This window comes from Pongo abelii, chromosome 13, assembly GCF_028885655.2.
Source record: "Pongo abelii isolate AG06213 chromosome 13, NHGRI_mPonAbe1-v2.0_pri, whole genome shotgun sequence".
NCBI lineage: Eukaryota > Metazoa > Chordata > Mammalia > Primates > Hominidae > Pongo > Pongo abelii.
This window is the reverse complement of record NC_071998.2, coordinates 73,884,514-73,902,811: the sequence shown is the minus strand read 5'-3', so window position 1 is coordinate 73,902,811 and position 18,298 is coordinate 73,884,514. Positions and strand designations below refer to the sequence as shown.

The 18,298-nt window shown below is 42.1% G+C and overlaps 1 protein-coding gene and 1 non-coding gene across 4 annotated transcripts in view; one reads left to right on the top strand and one right to left on the bottom strand.

Moving 5' to 3' along the window:
- Window positions 1-18,298, top strand: part of FRMD3 (FERM domain containing 3) — a 309,481-nt gene that overhangs the window by 85,737 nt on the left and 205,446 nt on the right.
- On the bottom strand, window positions 12,178-12,280 carry LOC112135061 (small nucleolar RNA U13). The gene has a single exon (XR_002916374.1). It is a non-coding gene; the product is annotated as a small nucleolar RNA U13 (small nucleolar RNA).

Here is an 18,298-nt window from a genome sequence, read left to right as displayed (position 1 = left end):
CTGATTTTAATCCTCATCGGCCTTGTTGATACCAGATTTCAGATTGTTTTGTCTCATCCCTCTCAGTCATGGTATGTGATCTAACAGATATGCCTGTCAACGGACTCTTTGGCCAGATCCTGGGGTTACAGTACCTTTACTTAATGCTTGTAGAAATCTCTGTTCTTTGGCTTCAGTGGTTACTGACCACCCCGAAGCTATAGCCTTATGTCCAGCAAATGCATGTTAGAATGAAGGTGAGTGAAGCCCCTGTCCATTTTCATTCTTGAAAAAGCCACTTATCATCTATTAATCAGTAGTACCAGTGGTGTCTTTCATCTGGGAAGGACCTTAAAAATCCACTTCACTCTTTTCATTTTAATAGACAAGGAGCCAGTGGCCAAGGGGCTCAAGCAACTTGACAGGATTCACTTGAGCCAAGCCCTCGTTCAGAATCTAGGTGACCCAGCTCCTGGTTTTTTTTTTTTTTTTTTTTTTTGAGAGGTAATATGCTCATTTTATTTTTTTCATGGTTACTTATTTTATTTACTTTTTCAGCTTCATTGAGGTATACTTGAGGAATAACAATTATATGTTTGAAGTGTACAATGTGATGTTTTGATATATGTATACATGGTGAAGTGATTACCACAATAAAGATAACATACTCATCACCTCACATAGTTACAATTTTTTGTGGTGAGAACACTCAAGATCAGGTCTTAGGAAATTTCAAGAATACAGTTAGCCTTCCATACCCATGGGTTCTGCATCTGTGGAGCCAACCAACCACAGATAAAAAATACTCAGAAAAAAATTGCCTTTGTGGTGAACAGTACAGACTTTTTTTCTTGTTATTGTTTCCTAAACAATGCTGTATAACAACTATTTACATAGTATTTACATTGTATTAAGCACTATAAGGAATCTAGAGATGTTTTAAAGTCTGTGTGAGGATGTCTGCAAATTATATGAAAATACTATGCCATCCTATGTCAGGTACATGAACATTCATGGATCTTGGTATCCACAGGATCCACCCCCATTGTTGATCTGAAGGACAGGACAATCATGGGGTCAATGAGGGTGTGTGTGACATTGAGAAGAACCACTTTCTTTTACCCTTAATTTGCCCTTCATCTTCCTTTCTTTTCTTCATCTTTTTCACCAGTGAAGTCCAGGAATGCTAGACAGCCTAAATCAGCCACTCATCTATAGTGTTGATATTTCTGAGTAGTTGAACTTCAGACCAGTGCTGGATGGTTCTCTCTGTCTGCAAGAACACATCCTGAGTTTTTATAAAGTGTTTATGTGTGTCAACAATCTGAATTAGTTTATATAAGAGGTTGGGCAATATTGTAAGTAGATATTTGTCTTTATTGTCCAGATGAAGCTAATAAACCTCTTTATGGTATAGTGTCATGCCTTGAGTTTTATAGCACCTTCCTTTTAACAAACTCAGTGTTTCATTCTTTAGGCTTATTATATCTCTTAGCTTGCATTGTTTTTATTAATTTTTTTTTTTGAGACAGGACCTTACTGTGATGCCTAGGCTGGAGTGTGGTGGCGTGATCACAGCCCACTGCAGCCTCGACCTTCTGGGTCCAAACAATCCTCCCACCTCAGCCTCTCGAGTAGCTGGGACTACAGGTATATGCCACCATGCCCAGCTAATTTTTGTATTTTTTGTAGAGACAGGGTCTTGCCATTTTGCCCAGGTTGGTCTCAAACTTCTGAGCTCAGGTGATCTGCCCACCTTGGCCTCCCAAAGTGCTGGGATTACAGGTGTGAGCCACTGTGCCCGGCCTGTATTGTTTTAAGTTACGCTTATTCCTTTTAAAATTCAGAATTTGTTAAACATTTAAAACAAATTCATAAATTAAAACCTCATTGAGATACCATTTACCACGTAGTTTGATGAACATAACACATGGTGCATTACGTTGGCAAAGGCAGTGGGGAAAAAATGCTCTTATAAATGTCTGGTGGGAGTTAAATTGTGTAACTTCTATTACACTTTTGTAATAGCTACCAAAATATGTTATTTCTATGTACCCCTCTCTCTCTGACTCAACAGTTCCATTTCTAGGTTTTGTGTTGTGGATATTCTTGAACATTGTGAAATGTATACAGGGAGTCTTCACAGCAGCACTGTTTGTTTCAAATGATTTGAAACAACCTCTCCATAGACGAGATAGGCTAAATCAAGCATGGCACACCTATACAATGGATGCGGCCATTAAAAAGAACAAGGCAGCTCATATGCATCAATATAAAAAGGTCTATAAACTATACTATCAAATGAAAATAGCAAGGTGCTACCATTTCTATTAAAAAGAGGACAAAAATATTAATATATTCATGGTTGCTTGTCTGTGTGGAATATTTCTGGATATATACATAAGAAGTTACATTGGTTACCTATGAGCAGGTTACTGGGTGGCTTGTGGGTGAAGGCGGAAGGAGGCTTACTTTCCATGGTAAACCTTTTTGTATATTTTGCAGCATTCAAAAATTCTTATTTAAAGTTTATTTTAGAAAAATGCCACCATGTATGCAAGTGATTTCCAAGTTCCTCCTTCAATATTTTTAATGATTATGGAACACACTGAACTTCTTTTTTATTATTCTAGCTGTGAACTCTGTCTGCTGTATACATGCACATATATAATCATATGCAATATTTAAATTTATACTCATTTATATGTCAGTTGGGTGGTGAGTAAAAGAAAAATATATTTTTATCAGCAAACTTGGTAAATTGTTGAGGTTTCTGATATAGTCAGAGATAGTTGCTTATCACAACATTAGGTAAGTTTTTAAAAAAACCTATTTAAAACATACTGATGTATATATATATTAGTCTGTTTTCATGCTGCTGATAAAGACATATCCAAGACTGGGAAGAAAAAGGGTTTAATTGGGCTTATAGTTCCACATGGCTGGGGAGGCCTCAGAATCATCACGGGAGGCAAAAGGCACTTCTTACATGGCAGTGGCAAGAGAAAAAATGAGGAAGAAGCAAAAGTGGCAACCGTGATAAGCCCATCAGAGCATGTGAGACTTAATTCACTATCATGAGAATAGCATGGGAAAGACCAGCCCCCATGATTCAATTACCTCCCCCTGGGTACCTCCCACAACATGAGGGAATTCTGGGAGATACAATTCAAGTTGAGATTTGGGAGGGGACACAGCCCAACCGTATCAATATACAATTGAAAAACATGTCAAGCCACATATTGCTTAGGGATATGTGGCTATGTAGTAAAAGTATAAAGAAGTGCACAGACCTAATACACATCAATTCAGTGGGGTCAAGGTGGGAAGAAATAGGATACGGAATTCAAGAGGGATGGGTACGTGATTGTTTGTTACATTTTTCTTTATATCTTCTTGCATATTTCAAACATTGCATAATTAAAAAGTAAGTGTTACTAACTTGTCAGATATAGGCAGAGTTCTTTTAACAAACTCAGTGTTTCATTCTTTAGGCTTCTTATATCTCTTAGCTTGCATTGCTTTTATTAATTTTTTTTGAGACAGGATCTTACTGTGATGCCTAAGCCTGAGTGTGATGGCATGATAAAAAGATGCAGAAACAATATAGGCATCAATGATCTGTATTTTCCTTGTTCTCTGTCACATTACACCAGTACCTAAAACAGAGCCTGACAGAGGGTGGGCCCTAAAAAATGTTTGCAAAGATGAATAGACAGGCATAAAAGCCCTGCAAGCTACTGAAGTGGTGGCTGGTGGATTGTGTGATGTTCCAGTGTGCCATCTTGTATAATGGGACCCCAGGAGAAGAAGGGGACATACCTGATGATGTCTACAACCTTTCTGATGGGTAAGAAAAAAAGAACTTAGGAATTTCTCAACAACCAGAAATAAAGATGAAATATAGAGATGTGATTGGGTCTATAATAAAATTCAGATGCTACCTGTACTCCAGAATACATCGTTTGCAAAAGGCCTTTTCATGGCTCTCAGTAAGACTGGTATTTTGTCTTCATACGTCACACTCAATGGCCCCCTTTGTGAATATATTTGGTTAAGATGGCAAATGTGGGTGTAACTCTTGATTCCCCTTAGCATTGCTGTTGCTGCCTTTCATGTATCTGTGCCCAGCCAAGAGCCAGGTTGTATGGGAGTGATTGGAATGACTGGCATTTACTGCTGCCCACTGGCAGTGGTAGAATAAATCACCTTTGTTTCTTAGGATAGCCATCAGCCATTCGGTTTCTATATTTGTTTAATATTTAGACATAGAATGAAAGGAGTGTGGGAAAATAATTAACATTGTAATCCTACAATAGCTACAAAAGATGTACTAATATGTAGTGACAATAAATGAATAACATGCTATTATTGTTAGTTACCCCACCGTATTTAGCAAGCTAGAGCAGTGCTGTTGAATAAAATTATAACATGTGCCACATACGTGATTTAACATTTTCTTGTAGCTACACTAAGACATTAAAAGAGCTGGGCGTGGTGGCTCACGCCTGTAATCCCAGCACTTTAGGAGGCCGAGGCAGGTGGATCACGAGGTCAGGAGATTGAGACCATCCTGGCTAACATGGTGAAACCCTGTCTCTACTAAAAATACAAAAAATTAGCCAGGTGTGGTGGCAGACGCCTATAGTCCCAGCTACTTGGGAGGCTGAGGCAAGAGAATGGTGTGAACCTGGGAGGCGGAGCTTGCAGTGAGCCAAGATCATGCCACTGCACTCCAGCCTGGGTGACAGAGTGAGACTCCATCTCAAAAAAAAAAAAAAAAGAAATTAAAACAAACAGGAAACAGGTGGAAATTAATTTGAATTAACCTAATCTAAAAAATTTTTATTTTAATACATAACCAATGTTAAAAAATTATGAATGGGGGGAGGAGCCAAGATGGCCGAATAGGAACAGCTCTGGTCTACAGCTCCCAGCGCGAGCGACGCAGAAGACGGGTGATTTCTGCATTTCCATCTGAGGTACCGTGTTCATCTCACTAGGGAGTGCCAGACAGTGGGCGCAGGTCAGTGGGTGAGTGCACCGTGCGCCAGCCGAAGCAGGGGCGAGGCATTGCCTCACTCGGGAAGCGCAAGGGGTCAGGGAGTTACCTTTCCAGCGGTGCCACTCCCACCCGAATACTGTGCTTTTCCGACGGGCTTAGGAAATGGTGCCCCAGGAGAGTATAGCCCGCACCTGGCTCAGAGGGTCCTACGCCCATGGAGTCTCGCTGATTGCTAGCACAGCAGTCTGAGATCAAACAGCAAGTCGGCAGCGAGGCTGGGGGAGGGGCGCCCGCCATTGCCCAGGCTAGCGTAGGTAAACAAAGCAGCCTGGAAGCTTGAACTGGGTGGAGCCCACCACAGCTCAAGGAGGCCTGCCTGCCTCTGTAGGCTCCACCTCTGGGGGCAGGGCACAGACAAACAAAAAGACAGCAGTAACCTCTGCAGACTTAAATGTCCCTGTCTGACAGCTTTGAGGAGAGCAGTGGTTCTCCCAGCACGCAACTGGAGATCTGAGAACGGGCTGACTGCCTCCTCAAGTGGGTCCCTGACCCCTGACCCCCGAGCAGCCTAACTGTGAGGCACCCCCCAGCAGGGGCAGACTGACACCTCACACGGCCGGCCAGGTACTCCAACAGACCTGCAGCTGAGGGTCCTGTCTCTTAGAAGGAAAACTAACAAACAGAAAGGATATCCACACCAAAAACCCATCTGTACATCACCATCATCAAAGACCAAAAGTAGATAAAACCACAAAGATGGGGAAAAAACAGAGCAGAAAAACTGGAAACTCTAAAAAGCAGAGTACCTCTCCTCCTCCAAAGGAACGCAGTTCCTCACCAGCAACGGAACAAAGCTGGACGGAGAATGACTTTGACGAGCTGAGAGAAGAAGGCTTCAGACGATCAAATTACTCCGAGCTACGGGAGGATATTCAAACCAAAGGCAAAGAAGTTGAAAACTTTGAAAAAAATTTAGAAGAATGTATAACTAGAATAACCAATACAGAGAAGTGCTTAAAGGAGCTGATGGAGCTGAAAACCAAGTCTCGAGAACTACGTGAAGAATGCAGAAGCCTCAGGAGCTGATGCGATCAAATGGAAGAAAGGGTATCAGCCCTGGAAGATGAAATGAATGAAATGAGGCGAGAAGGGAAGTTTAGAGAAAAAAGAATAAAAAGAAATGAGCAAAGCCTCCAAGAAATGTGGGACTATGTGAAAAGACCAAATCTACGTCTGATTGGTGTACCTGAAAGTGACGGGGAGAATGGAACCAAGTTGGAAAACACTCTGCAGGATATTATCCAGGAGAACTTCCCCAATCTAGCAAGGCAGGCCAACATTCAGATTCAGGAAATACAGAGAACGCCACAAAGATACTCCTCGAGAAGAGCAACTCCAAGACACATAATTGTCAGATTCACCAAAGTTGAAATGAAGGAAAAAATGTTAAGGGCAGCCAGAGAGAAAGGTCGGGTTACCATCAAAGGGAAGCCCATCAGACTAACAGCGGATCTCTTGGCAGAAACCCTACAAGCCAGAAGAGAGTGAGGGCCAATATTCAACATTCTTAAAGAAAAGAATTTTCAACCCAGAATTTCATATCCGGCCAAACTAAGCTTCATAAGTGAAGGAGAAATAAAATACTTTACAGACAAGCAAATGCTGAGAGATTTTGTCACCACCAGGCCTGCCCTAAAAGAGCTCCTGAAGGAAGCGCTAAACATGGAAAGGCATAACCGGTACCAGCCACTGCAAAATCATACCGAAATGTAAAGACCATCGAGACTAGGAAGAGACTGCATCAACTAACGAGCAAAATAACCAGCTAACATCATAATAACAGGATCAGATTCACACATAACAATATTAACTTTAAATGTAAATGGACTAAATGCTCCAATTAAAAGACACAGACTGGCAAATTGGATAAAGACTCAAGACCCATCAGTGTGCTGTATTCAGGAAACCCATCTCACGGGCAGAGACACACATAGGCTCAAAATAAAAGGATGGAGGAAGATCTACCAAGCAAATGGAAAACAAAAAAAGGCAGGGGTTGCAATCCTAGTCTCTGATAAAACAGACTTTAAACCAACAAAGATCAAAAGAGACAAAGAAGGCCGTTACATAATGGTAAAGGGATTAATTCAACAAGAAGAGCTAACTATCCTAAATATATATGCACCCAATACAGGAGCACCCAGATTCATAAAGCAAGTCCTGAGTGACCTACAAAGAGACTTAGACTCCCACACATTAATAATGGGAAACTTTAACACCCCACTGTCAACATTAGACAGATCAAGGAGACAGAAAGTCAACAAGTATACCAAGGAATTGAACTCAGCTGTGCACCAAGCGGACCTAATAGACATCTACAGAACTCTCCACCCCAAATCAACAGAATATACATTTTTTTCAGCACCGCACCACACCTATTCCAAAATTGACCACATACTTGGAAGTAAAGCTCTCCTCAGCAAATGTAAAAGAACAGAAATTATAACAAACTATCTCTCAGACCACAGTGCAATCAAACTAGAACTCAGGATTAAGAAACTCAGTCAAAACTACTCAACTACATGGAAACTGAACAACCTGCTCCTGAATGACTACTGGGTACATAACGAAATGAAGGCAGAAATAAAGATGTTCTTTGAAACCAACAAGAACCAAGACACAACATACCAGAATCTCTAAGACACATTCAAAGCAGTGTGTACAGGGAAATTTATAGCACTAAATGCCCACAAGAGAAAGCAGGAAAGATCCAAAATTGACACCCTAACATCACAATTAAAAGAACTAGAAAAGCAAGAGCAAACACATTCAAAAGCTAGCAGAAGGCAAGAAATAACTAAAATCAGAGCAGAACTGAAGGAAATAGAGACACAAAAAACCCTTCAAAAAATAAATGAATCCAGGAGCTGGTTTTTTGAAAGGATCAACAAAATTGATAGACCGCTAGCAAGATTAATAAAGAAAAAAAGAGAGAAGAATCAAATAGATGCAATAAAAAATGATAAAGGGGATATCACCACTGATCCCACAGAAATACAAACTACCATCAGAGAATATTACAAACACCTCTACGCAAATAAACTAGAAAATCTAGAAGAAATGGATAAATTCCTCAACACATACACCCTCCCAAGACTAAACCAGGAAGAAGTTGAATCTCTGAATAGACCAATAACAGGAGCTGAAATTGTGGCAATAATCAATAGCTTACCAACCAAAAAAAGTCCAGGACCAGATGGGTTCACAGCCGAATTCTACCAGAGGTACAAGGAGGAGCTGGTACCATTCCTTCTGAAACTATTCCAATCAATAGAAAAAGAGGGAATTCTCCCTAACTCATTTTATGAGGCCAGCATCATCCTGATACCAAAGCCTGGCAGAGACACAACAAAAAAAGAGAATTTTAGACCAATATCCTTGATGAACATTGATGCAAAAATCCTCAATAAAATACTGGCAAACCGAATCCAGCAGCACATCAAAAAGCTTATCCACCATGATCAAGTGGGCTTCATCCCTGGGATGCAAGGCTGGTTCAATATACACAAATCAATAAATGTAATCCAGCATATAAACAGAACCAAAGACAAAAACCACATGATTATCTCAATAGATGCAGAAAAGGCCTTTGACAAAATTCAACAACACTTCATGCTAAAAACTCTCAATAAATTAGGTATTGATGGGACATATCTCAAAATAATAAGAGCTATTTATGACAAACCCACAGCCAATATCATACTGAATGGGCAAAAACTGGAAGCATTCCCTTTGAAAACTGGCACAAGACAGGAATGCCCTCTCTCACCACTTCTATTCAACATAGTGTTGGAAGTTCTGGCCAGGGCAATTAGGCAAGAGAAGGAAATAAAGGGTATTCAATTAGGAAAAGAGGAAGTCAAATTGTCCCTGTTTGCAGATGACATGATAGTATATCTAGAAAACCCCATTGTCTCAGCCGAAAATCTCCTTAAGCTGATAAGCAACTTCAGCAAAGTCTCAGGATACAAAATCAATGTACAAAAATCACAAGCATTCTTATACATCAATAACAGACAAACAGAGAGCCAAATCATGAGTGAACTCCCATTCACAATTGCTTCAAAGAGAATAAAATACCTAGGAATCCAACTTACAAGGGATGTGAAGGACCTCTTCAAGGAGAACTACAAACCACTGCTCAAGGAAATAAAAGAGGATACAAACAAATGGAAGAACATTCCATGCTCATGGGTAGGAAGAATCAATATCATGAAAATGGCCATCCTTCCCAAGGTAATTTACAGATTCAATGCCATCCCCATCAAGTTACCAATGACTTTCTTCACAGAATTGGAAAAAACTACTTTAAAGTTCATATGGAACCAAAAAAGAGCCCACATCGCCAAGTCAATCCTAAGCCAAAAGAACAAAGCTGGAGGCATCACACTACCTGACTTCAAACTATACTACAAGGCTACAGTAACCAAAACAGCATGGTACTGGTACCAAAACAGAGATATAGATCAATGGAACAGAACAGAGCCGTCAGAAATAATGCCGCATATCTACAACTATCTGATCTTTGACAAACCTGACAAAAACAAGAAATGGGGAAAGGATTCCCTATTTAATAAATGGTGCTGGGAAAACTGGCTAGCCATATGCAGAAAGCTGAAACTGGATCCCTTCCTTACACCTTATACAAAAATCAATTCAAGATGGATTAAAGACTTAAATGTTAGACCTAAAACCATAAAAACCCTAGAAGAAAACCTAGGCATTGCCATTCAGGACATAGGCATGGGCAAGGACTTCATGTCAAAAACACCAAAAGCAATGGCAACAAAAGCCAAAATTGACAAATGGGATCTAATTAAACTAAAGAGCTTCTGCACAGCAAAGGAAACTACCATCAGAGTGAACAGGCAACCGACAAAATGGGAGAAAATTTTCGCAACCTACTCATCTGACAAAGGGCTAATATCCAGAATCTACAATGAACTCCAACAAATTTACAAGAAAAAAACAAACAACCCCATCAAAAAGTGGGCGAAGGACATGAACAGACACTTCTCAAAAGAAGACATTTATGCAGCCAAAAAACACATGAAAAAATGTTCACCATCACTGGCCATCAGAGAAATGCAAATCAAAACCACAATGAGATACCATCTCACACCAGTTAGAATGGCAATCATTAAAAAGTCAGGAAACAACGGGTGCTGGAGAGGATGTGGAGAAATAGGAACACTTTTACACTGTTGGTGGGACTGTAAACTAGTTCAACCCTTGTGGAAGTCAGTGTGGCGATTCCTCAGGGATCTAGAACTAGAAATACCATTCGACCCAGCCATCCCATTACTGGGTATATACCCAAAGGACTATAAATCATGCTGCTATAAAGACACATGCACACGTATGTTTATTGCAGCATTATTCACAATAGCAAAGACTTGGAACCAACCCAAATGTCCAACAATGATAGACTGGATTAAGAAAATGTGGCACATATACTCCATGGAATACTATGCAGCCATAAAAAATGATGAGTTCATGTCCTTTGTAGGGACATGGATGAAATTGGAAATCATCATTCTCAGTAAACTATCGCAAGAACAAAAAACCAAACACCGCATATTCTCACTCATAGGTGGGAATTGAACAATGAGAACACATGGACACAGGAAGGGGAACATCACACTTCGGGGACTGTTGTGGGGTGGGGAGAGGGGGGAGGGATAGCATTGGGAGATATACCTAATGCTAGACGATGAGTTGGTGGGTGCAGCGCACCAGCATGGCACATGTATACATATGTAATTTACCTGCACGTTGCGCACATGTACCATAGAGCCTAAAGTATAATAATAATAATAATAATAATAAAAAGAAAAAAAATTATGAATGAGATTTTATTTTCTTTTTATCTGGACTAAGTCTTTGAAATTCTGTGCATACTTTATATCTTCAGTAGGATGCTAAAATTTCATTAGAAATACTTGATCTGTATCTAGATTTTACAAAATTTACAGTTGAAAAAGTAGATCAACATATCCCGTATCCAAACTATTCCATCATATGTGTTAGAAAAAGTAGATCAACATATCCCATACCCAAACTATTCCATCATATGTGTTAGTGGCTACCCTATTGGACAGGGCAGAGTTAGAACTTATTCATAAATTTCTATGTTAGATTTTTTTTAATGATTCTGCGCATCTGTTTGTCAGTATGCTTTTGAGGAGATACAATAAAGTGTAGACATAGTCTTGCACTTGAGAATCTTATAAACTAATATAACAAATGTATATCTTGCACTGTGTGAAGTTAGTTTTTTGAATGAGTGTTTCAGCCCTTTTGATGGACTTAATTTTGAGAACTCAAATTAAGACCTGAGATTTAAGGTAATAAAATTTTAGGCCAGGTGCAGTGGCTTACGGCTGTAATCTCAGCACTTTGGGAGGTCGAGGCAGGCAGATCACTTGAGGCCAGGAGTTTGAGACCAGCCTGACCAACATGGTGAAACCCCGTGTCTACTAAACAATACAAAAATTTACCAAGTGTGGTGGTGCATGCATGTAATCCCAGCTACTCAAGAGGCTGAGGCACAAGAATTGCTGGAACCCAAGAGGCGAAGGCTGCAGTGAGCTGAGATTGCACCACTGCACTCCAGCCTGGGTGACAGGGTGAGACTCTGTCTCAAAAAAAAAAAAAAAAAAAAAAAAGGCAATAAAAATTTGGATAATTCTTTCACAAGTATTCTTAAGCTCCGGTTAAAAGATCTAAGAAGTAGGCCGGGCGTGGTGGCTCACGTCTGTAATTCTAGCACTTTGGGAGGCGAGACAGGCAGATCATGAGGTCAGGAGATGGAGACCATCCTGGCTAACACGGTGAAACCCCGTCTCTACTAAAAATACAAAAAAATTAGTTGGGCGTGGTGGCGGGCACCTGTAGTCCTAGCTACTTGGGAGGCTGAGACAAGAGAATGGCGTGAACCTGGGAGGCGGAGCTTGCAGTGAGCCGAGATCGCAACACTGCACTCCAGCCTGGGTGACGGAGCGAGACTCTGTCTCAAAAAATAAAAATAAAAAAAAATCTCAAGCATTAGTTCATACGGGGATGAGTAATTTAATTACTGAACATAAACCAGGAGGATTTGAAATTAGGCCAACTAATTTTTTTCTTTTTTACGTCAGGTGATGCTGTGCCTACGTTGTAACAAGGTTTGAGGGAGGCACACCTCACACATGGGCTTGAGCACCCAATCACCATGCTCGTGAACTACAAAGAGATCGGGCCAACTCATTCTGAGTATAGATTTGGTTCCAGATTTTTGACAGCTCCCATATCACACAGGAGGATATCAATAGTGTGTACATATGGAGCGTCTACAGCATCAAAGATTGAGTTAGCTAGAAGAGAACTGTTGGGGGAAGGCCACAGTTATTTGTTCCCCCATCAGCATGGCTGCTGGAAAGTCCTAAGAGCCCAGAAAAGGGGGCAAGGATTGATAGCCTGCCAGTCTCCCTCTGTTGACATCTTGTTAAGAGGACTCAAGTCCTGGGACTTGGGGTTTATAGGAAATGGAATTAGTTGTTCCTCTTAAACTCACAAACCACCAAGAATCTACTGGGGATCCTTGAGAGTTATGAATAATTTACAGATGTCTATTATGAACTATTAAATTATTAAATAGTTATTAGTTATAATAGTTATCAATTGTTAAATTGTTAGATTATTAATAGTTGTTAGTAATTCATAAGCAGTTTTATCTATTAAGGTGAGAGGCAGAGAAGCGACCAAGTTCTGATTTGAGTGCTCTTGGCTGGGACTGGTCCTCTGGCCAGCTCATTTTGGGTGGGTGAGGGGATAATACTCTCTCACCTCTCCCCTGACAGCTCCCACTTCACTTTCTTGCCTGGTTATACCTTCAACCTGATGTCACAGCACATCCTGTAACAAGCTAGCCACGGGTATTCTGTGAAAAATTCATGCCAGCATCCCTGTCAGGCTATTTGGCCCCAGGCTAAACTGCAGTGTGGCAGTGGCACCTGCACAGTATTTTGCAGACAATCGCCTGGGTAGGTACTCATTGCTGCCCATTAAAATAAAGATGGAATGAGAGGGACTAGTCAGTACTTCTGTGTGTGTGTGTGTGTGTGTGTGTGTGTGTGTGTGATGTATGTATTTGTGTGCTTGTGTGTGTGTGTGTGTGTGTGGAGTGGGGCAGTTTAACATTTCTGTCTATTGCTCTTTTTTTTTTTAATTTACCTGCTCCCAACACTGATATCTATTGCTCTGAAAAGAAGTTAAAAACTACCTTTTCTAATAAGTACATGTGTGTTATGGGAAATACAATCTAACCTCGCTTAATCCCGCACCTCAGCATAATCACTGAAGTAGCATATTTCCCTTCAGTGTTTAAAAACTCTTTACGAAAAACTCTTTATGAAAAATTCCACTGACTTGGCTAAAAAAAGGTGTATTTTGTTTTTGTCATAAAAACAAATTGCTCATGATTTAGGGAACTCGTGTTCGTTGCTCTCGGGTTGAAGGTAATTTTGCGGTGGATTGCTGATGCCTCAGAGCACCTATACATACTTCACATTTGGGGACTTATTAAACGGACATTCATTAAAGCCTCATTTCCTACATTTTATCCATTCAGAAAGATCACCCTTCCTCCAGTTTGGAATAGTGTGTTTCTCACACTGCTCCGACTTTGAGTTACTCCATCAGTGCAGGCCCTCGGTGTCCCCGCTGCTGCTCTGGCACTTGGCTTGCAGCACGGTATTTTTCTAGAGAGTTTAACGGGTTTGTTTTCCCTGCCCAGCCTTTGTGGTTGCCCATCAATACCTGGTGCGAGTGGCATGGAGACTCCAGCCCTGCCATCTTCCTGGAGTCAGAGCCTTCCCTTTCCAGGGAGCTGCGGGTCTTTGTTCCAGGCTGCCACGTGGGGACTCTGCTATTCCAAAGAGGAGGAGGAAGAAGGCTGATAATATGCATTTTGTCTTTCACTGCCTTTTGGGCAACAGTCTTGGAATGAAAACACTAAAAACAGATGTAAAAACTGAGGGTGACAGCTGGGATCTCCTTAACTTAGTGGCTGTCACAATATATCCAGGAAAGAGGCTTGTGTGCATGCGGCTGTGTCTGAGAAGCTGGAACTGCACGTGTGTGTGTGTGTGTGTCTATGTGTGTGTGTGCACGCACGGGTGCACACACACACATGCCTGTGCTCCTGGAGGTGGGGCAGGCATTCCAGGCTTTGCTATGTAATTTTCTTGCTTAAGCTTTAAAAAACTGTCAGTTGGGTGGCAGCAGGCTTGGTTATTTTTCTTTACGGGTGCTTCTGTAAATATCTTTAAATTTCAGCTTAGGCTTTTTAGAGGGGCATTCAATGTGAAGAATAAACAGATTATGGCTTTGCCTTTTTTTTTAAAAAAAGTTATTGAGGCATGAAATGCACCCAGTTAAGTGCCTCAAGTGCACTCTCTTAATTGAACAGCTGGATCAACATGAGAGTATTTCCATACATTACAGGGCACAGTGCCTCAATTTGATCATTTTGAAAATACCTGAGTTTCCAGTCTTAACATACTGCCCTTCCTTAGCCTCAGTCCAACTTTCAATTCCTGGATCTTCATAGGAGCTTCTGAGATCAAGTCTATCACTTGGTTATAATGTCCAATCAACAAACATGAGTCTAGAGCTAAGATGCCTCTGCATCTGTTTTCACCTCTGGCAAAGCTGAGCTTGGCAAACTGTGCAATGCCACAGACATCAGAAGGGCCTGAGCAGGGGTGCATCTGTGGCCTGAAGGTTCTCAGAGTGGGAGCCAGAGGCCTGGGTTCTGGACCCAGCTCTGTCACTAGCCTGCAGAAACCTCACTGTGATTTCTGAAGTCCTGTCCTCCAATTTGATGGCATTATGATTCTGGTGAAAATATGGCTCTTCATGTAAATACAATAAACCTCATGACCTCAGAGTTCAACCAGGAAGCTTATGTGATCCCAGGACGAGACCAGATGTCCTTCTTCTAAAAGATATTTTACAGCTGTTCACTGGCCTCATTCTGTCTTCTCGGAGGCAGTGGGCAGGCCTCTCAGCAGACCAGATGGAAGCTTGTAGAGCTGTTCATGAGTTCTGTGTTAGGTTTTCAAAATTGTAAAATGTGGATAATAACATTACTTTCTCCATGGGCTACTGGTGCGACATACCAGAGTCCAGACTGGTGGGGCAATCATTTTGATTTGGTGGTCCTTTCTTGCCTTCCTTTGTTGTTAAATATTTTGAATATCATCCCTAGCCCCTGAGAGCTTCCAGTGAGACCCCTAGGACATCCCCTCCATGAATGCTGTTTTGCTTCCTGATCTCCGTGCCCTCTGCAATGGGTCAGCAGCTGTCCACTCTCAAACACAGCATGTTTCATACAGATAAGACCCCCAAGGCCCATTTTGCTACATCACAGTGAGCTGAGCAAGGCCACAGGCTGAAGGAGGCCTGGGAATTTGCAATGAGCTTGCTGTCTAGGTGTGCTCTGACTTGACTTCTTCCAACCGTACCAATAAAGCTGAAAAGAATTGGAAGAGGTAACTGTTGGTCACTGCTCTCCCCACTGCTGCCAAGGTAACGTGAAATTCGTGGAGGCTAGAGGCTTTGAAGGTTCGGCTAGCTTAAATCATCTTAGCGAAAGCAGAGTGGAAGCTTGAAAATCAGATCTGCTTTCAAGCATTTTTTTTTTCCTGCTCTGTGGTCTTAGGGAGGGGAATGGAGAGTGGCTCACAGGCCTTGATTTTCCTGAGTAATTGTTTCTCTTCTGAGATACAGTGGAGCTTTGGAAACCGAGCTGGTGCTGACTTGCTACCTGTATTGGCTGGAATACTGCAGATGCACCTCCATTTTCCCTCCCTACCTTGCCAAGGCCACCACTTGCCCGGTGCCACCTGAGGCCTTACTGCTGCTCTGCTGGGTTAGGCTCTGCTGCCATGGAACTATATTCAACCTCAGCAGTAGGGTAGTCCTCATGGAATCATAGCTGTATGGTGCCATGATAGGGCTGGGATGGGCCATATGTGCTGTTGCTCTTCACCTCTGTGCACATAGGGCCAGGAGTGAGACAATAGGGAGTGGTGGGGACTGTGGCAGAGGTGGGTATGCCCCTCATCAAATATTATAATATTTTGAAGTAGGTAATATACTGTTTCTTAGAGAAGTGTATTTAAGAAATTGGAAATCATCATTCTCAGTAAACTATCGCAGGAACAAAAAACCAAACACCGCATATTCTTACTCATAGGTGGGAATTGAACAATGAGAACACATGGACACAGGAAGGGGAACATCACTCTTCGGGGACTGTTGTGGGGTGGGGGGAGGGGGGAGGGATAGCATTGGGAGATATACCTAATGCTAGATGACGAGTTAATGGGTGCAGCGCACCAGCATGGCACATGTATACATATGTAACTTACCTGCACATTGCGCACATGTACCATAAAACCTAAAGTATAATAATAATAATAATAATAATAATAATAATAAAGAATGCCTATAGGAAGATTAGAAACGCATGAAGGATGCAACAGGGGAAGTAATGTTGAAATTGGACTCTCACACACTGAAGCACCAACTTTAGGTACTCAAACTAACAAAGAAAAGAAGAGAAGCAAAACAGATCTACATCTGGCATTGTATTTAGTTTGGGGCGTGGAGCACTTGCGACTTCCAGTAGAGTCTTAAGAGAAAAAGACACATTTATGGAGCACCTGTTATGTGCCAGATAATGCATTGGCATTTTAATAAATAATATCTCATTTAATTCTCACAGCAATCCTGTGAACTGGGTCTCTTACTCTTATTTTTTAAATTAAGAAACTTGGGCACAATGAGGACAAATATTTTATTTGAGGTGACTCAGCCAGAACATGGTGGTTTTAGGATTTGACATCCTGACGTCTGTCTTTTAGTTCAGGAGCTCCTACCCTGTGCTGGAAAATCTATTGCTGGATTTTCTGGCCTCTGCGCCCTCTCTGGTCTCCTCCATTGCCGATGGTAACAAGTGCCCTCCCTGGGCCTGTCTGCCTGTTCTGGGCTGACCCTTGACTTCCTGTGCTTCAGGCTGTCATCGGTGGCCAGGGTCGCTGCCAATTCTGACTGCAGGTCCCCTCACTGCCCCCATGACAGAGCTCACCTGAGCCATCACAGTGCCTTGGGCCTACAGCTGGCCCGCATCCAGTCTGGCTCCTCTGAAAGGTCTGATTGCCTATTGTGTCTCATCGAGGTTTGGATTTATCTCTGGTTGGTGCTGGCTAGGGCCCCTGTCCCCTACAGGGCCACACTGGATGGGAGGGCAGTTTCCCTGCTGTCGTTGTAGGAGCTCCTCAAACATGGGGACTTAGAAACCCTGATCTGGCTGGGCGCGGTGGCTCATGCCTGTAATCCCAGCACTTTGGGAGGCCAAGGTGGGCAGATAGCAAGGTCAGGAGTGTGAGACCAGCCTAGCCAACATGATGAAACCCTGTCTCTACTAAAAATACAAAAAATTAGCTGTGCGTGGTGGCACATGCCTGTAATCCCAGCTACTCGAGAGGCTGAGGCAGGAGAATCGCTTGAACCAGGGAGGCCGAGCTTGCAGTGAGCCGAGATGGCGCCACTGAAGTCCAGCCTGGGTGACAACGCAAGACCGTTTCAAACAAAACAAAACAAAACAAAAACCCTGATCTGCTGTGTGTGAGGAGGAGGGCTTTGAGGTTGATGAGTGGTGTGGGAGGAAGGTGTAATTCATTGTTGAGAGCTGCATTTTCTTCTCATTTCACATATACTTGATTATAAATAAATTAGAACATTTAGAATCCGTAAATTTAGCACCCCATACTCAAGTGCCCCAGAAACACTTTCATATATGCAGAGTAAAGGAAGAACAATTGGTGTAAAGTACAAGAAAAAGACTTTCCTACTTGGCAAATCTTTTCTTTTCTACTTGGCAAATCTCATCTTTTCTTCCGTGTGGACGTTGCAGCAGACAGAGGTTTCCTTTTTTTTTTTTTTTTTTTTTTTTGAGACGGAGTCTTGCTCTGTCGCCCAGGCTGGAGTGCAGTGGCGCGATCTCGGCTCACTGCAAGCTCCGCCTTCCAGGTTTACACCATTCTCTTGTCTCAGCCTCCCGAGTAGCTGGGACTACATGTGCCCGCCACGGCGCCCGGCTAATTTTTTGTATTTTTAGTAGAGATGGGGTTTCACTGTGTTAGCCAGGATGGTCTTGATTTCCTGACCTTGTGATCCGCCCGCCTCGGCCTCCCAAAGTGCTGG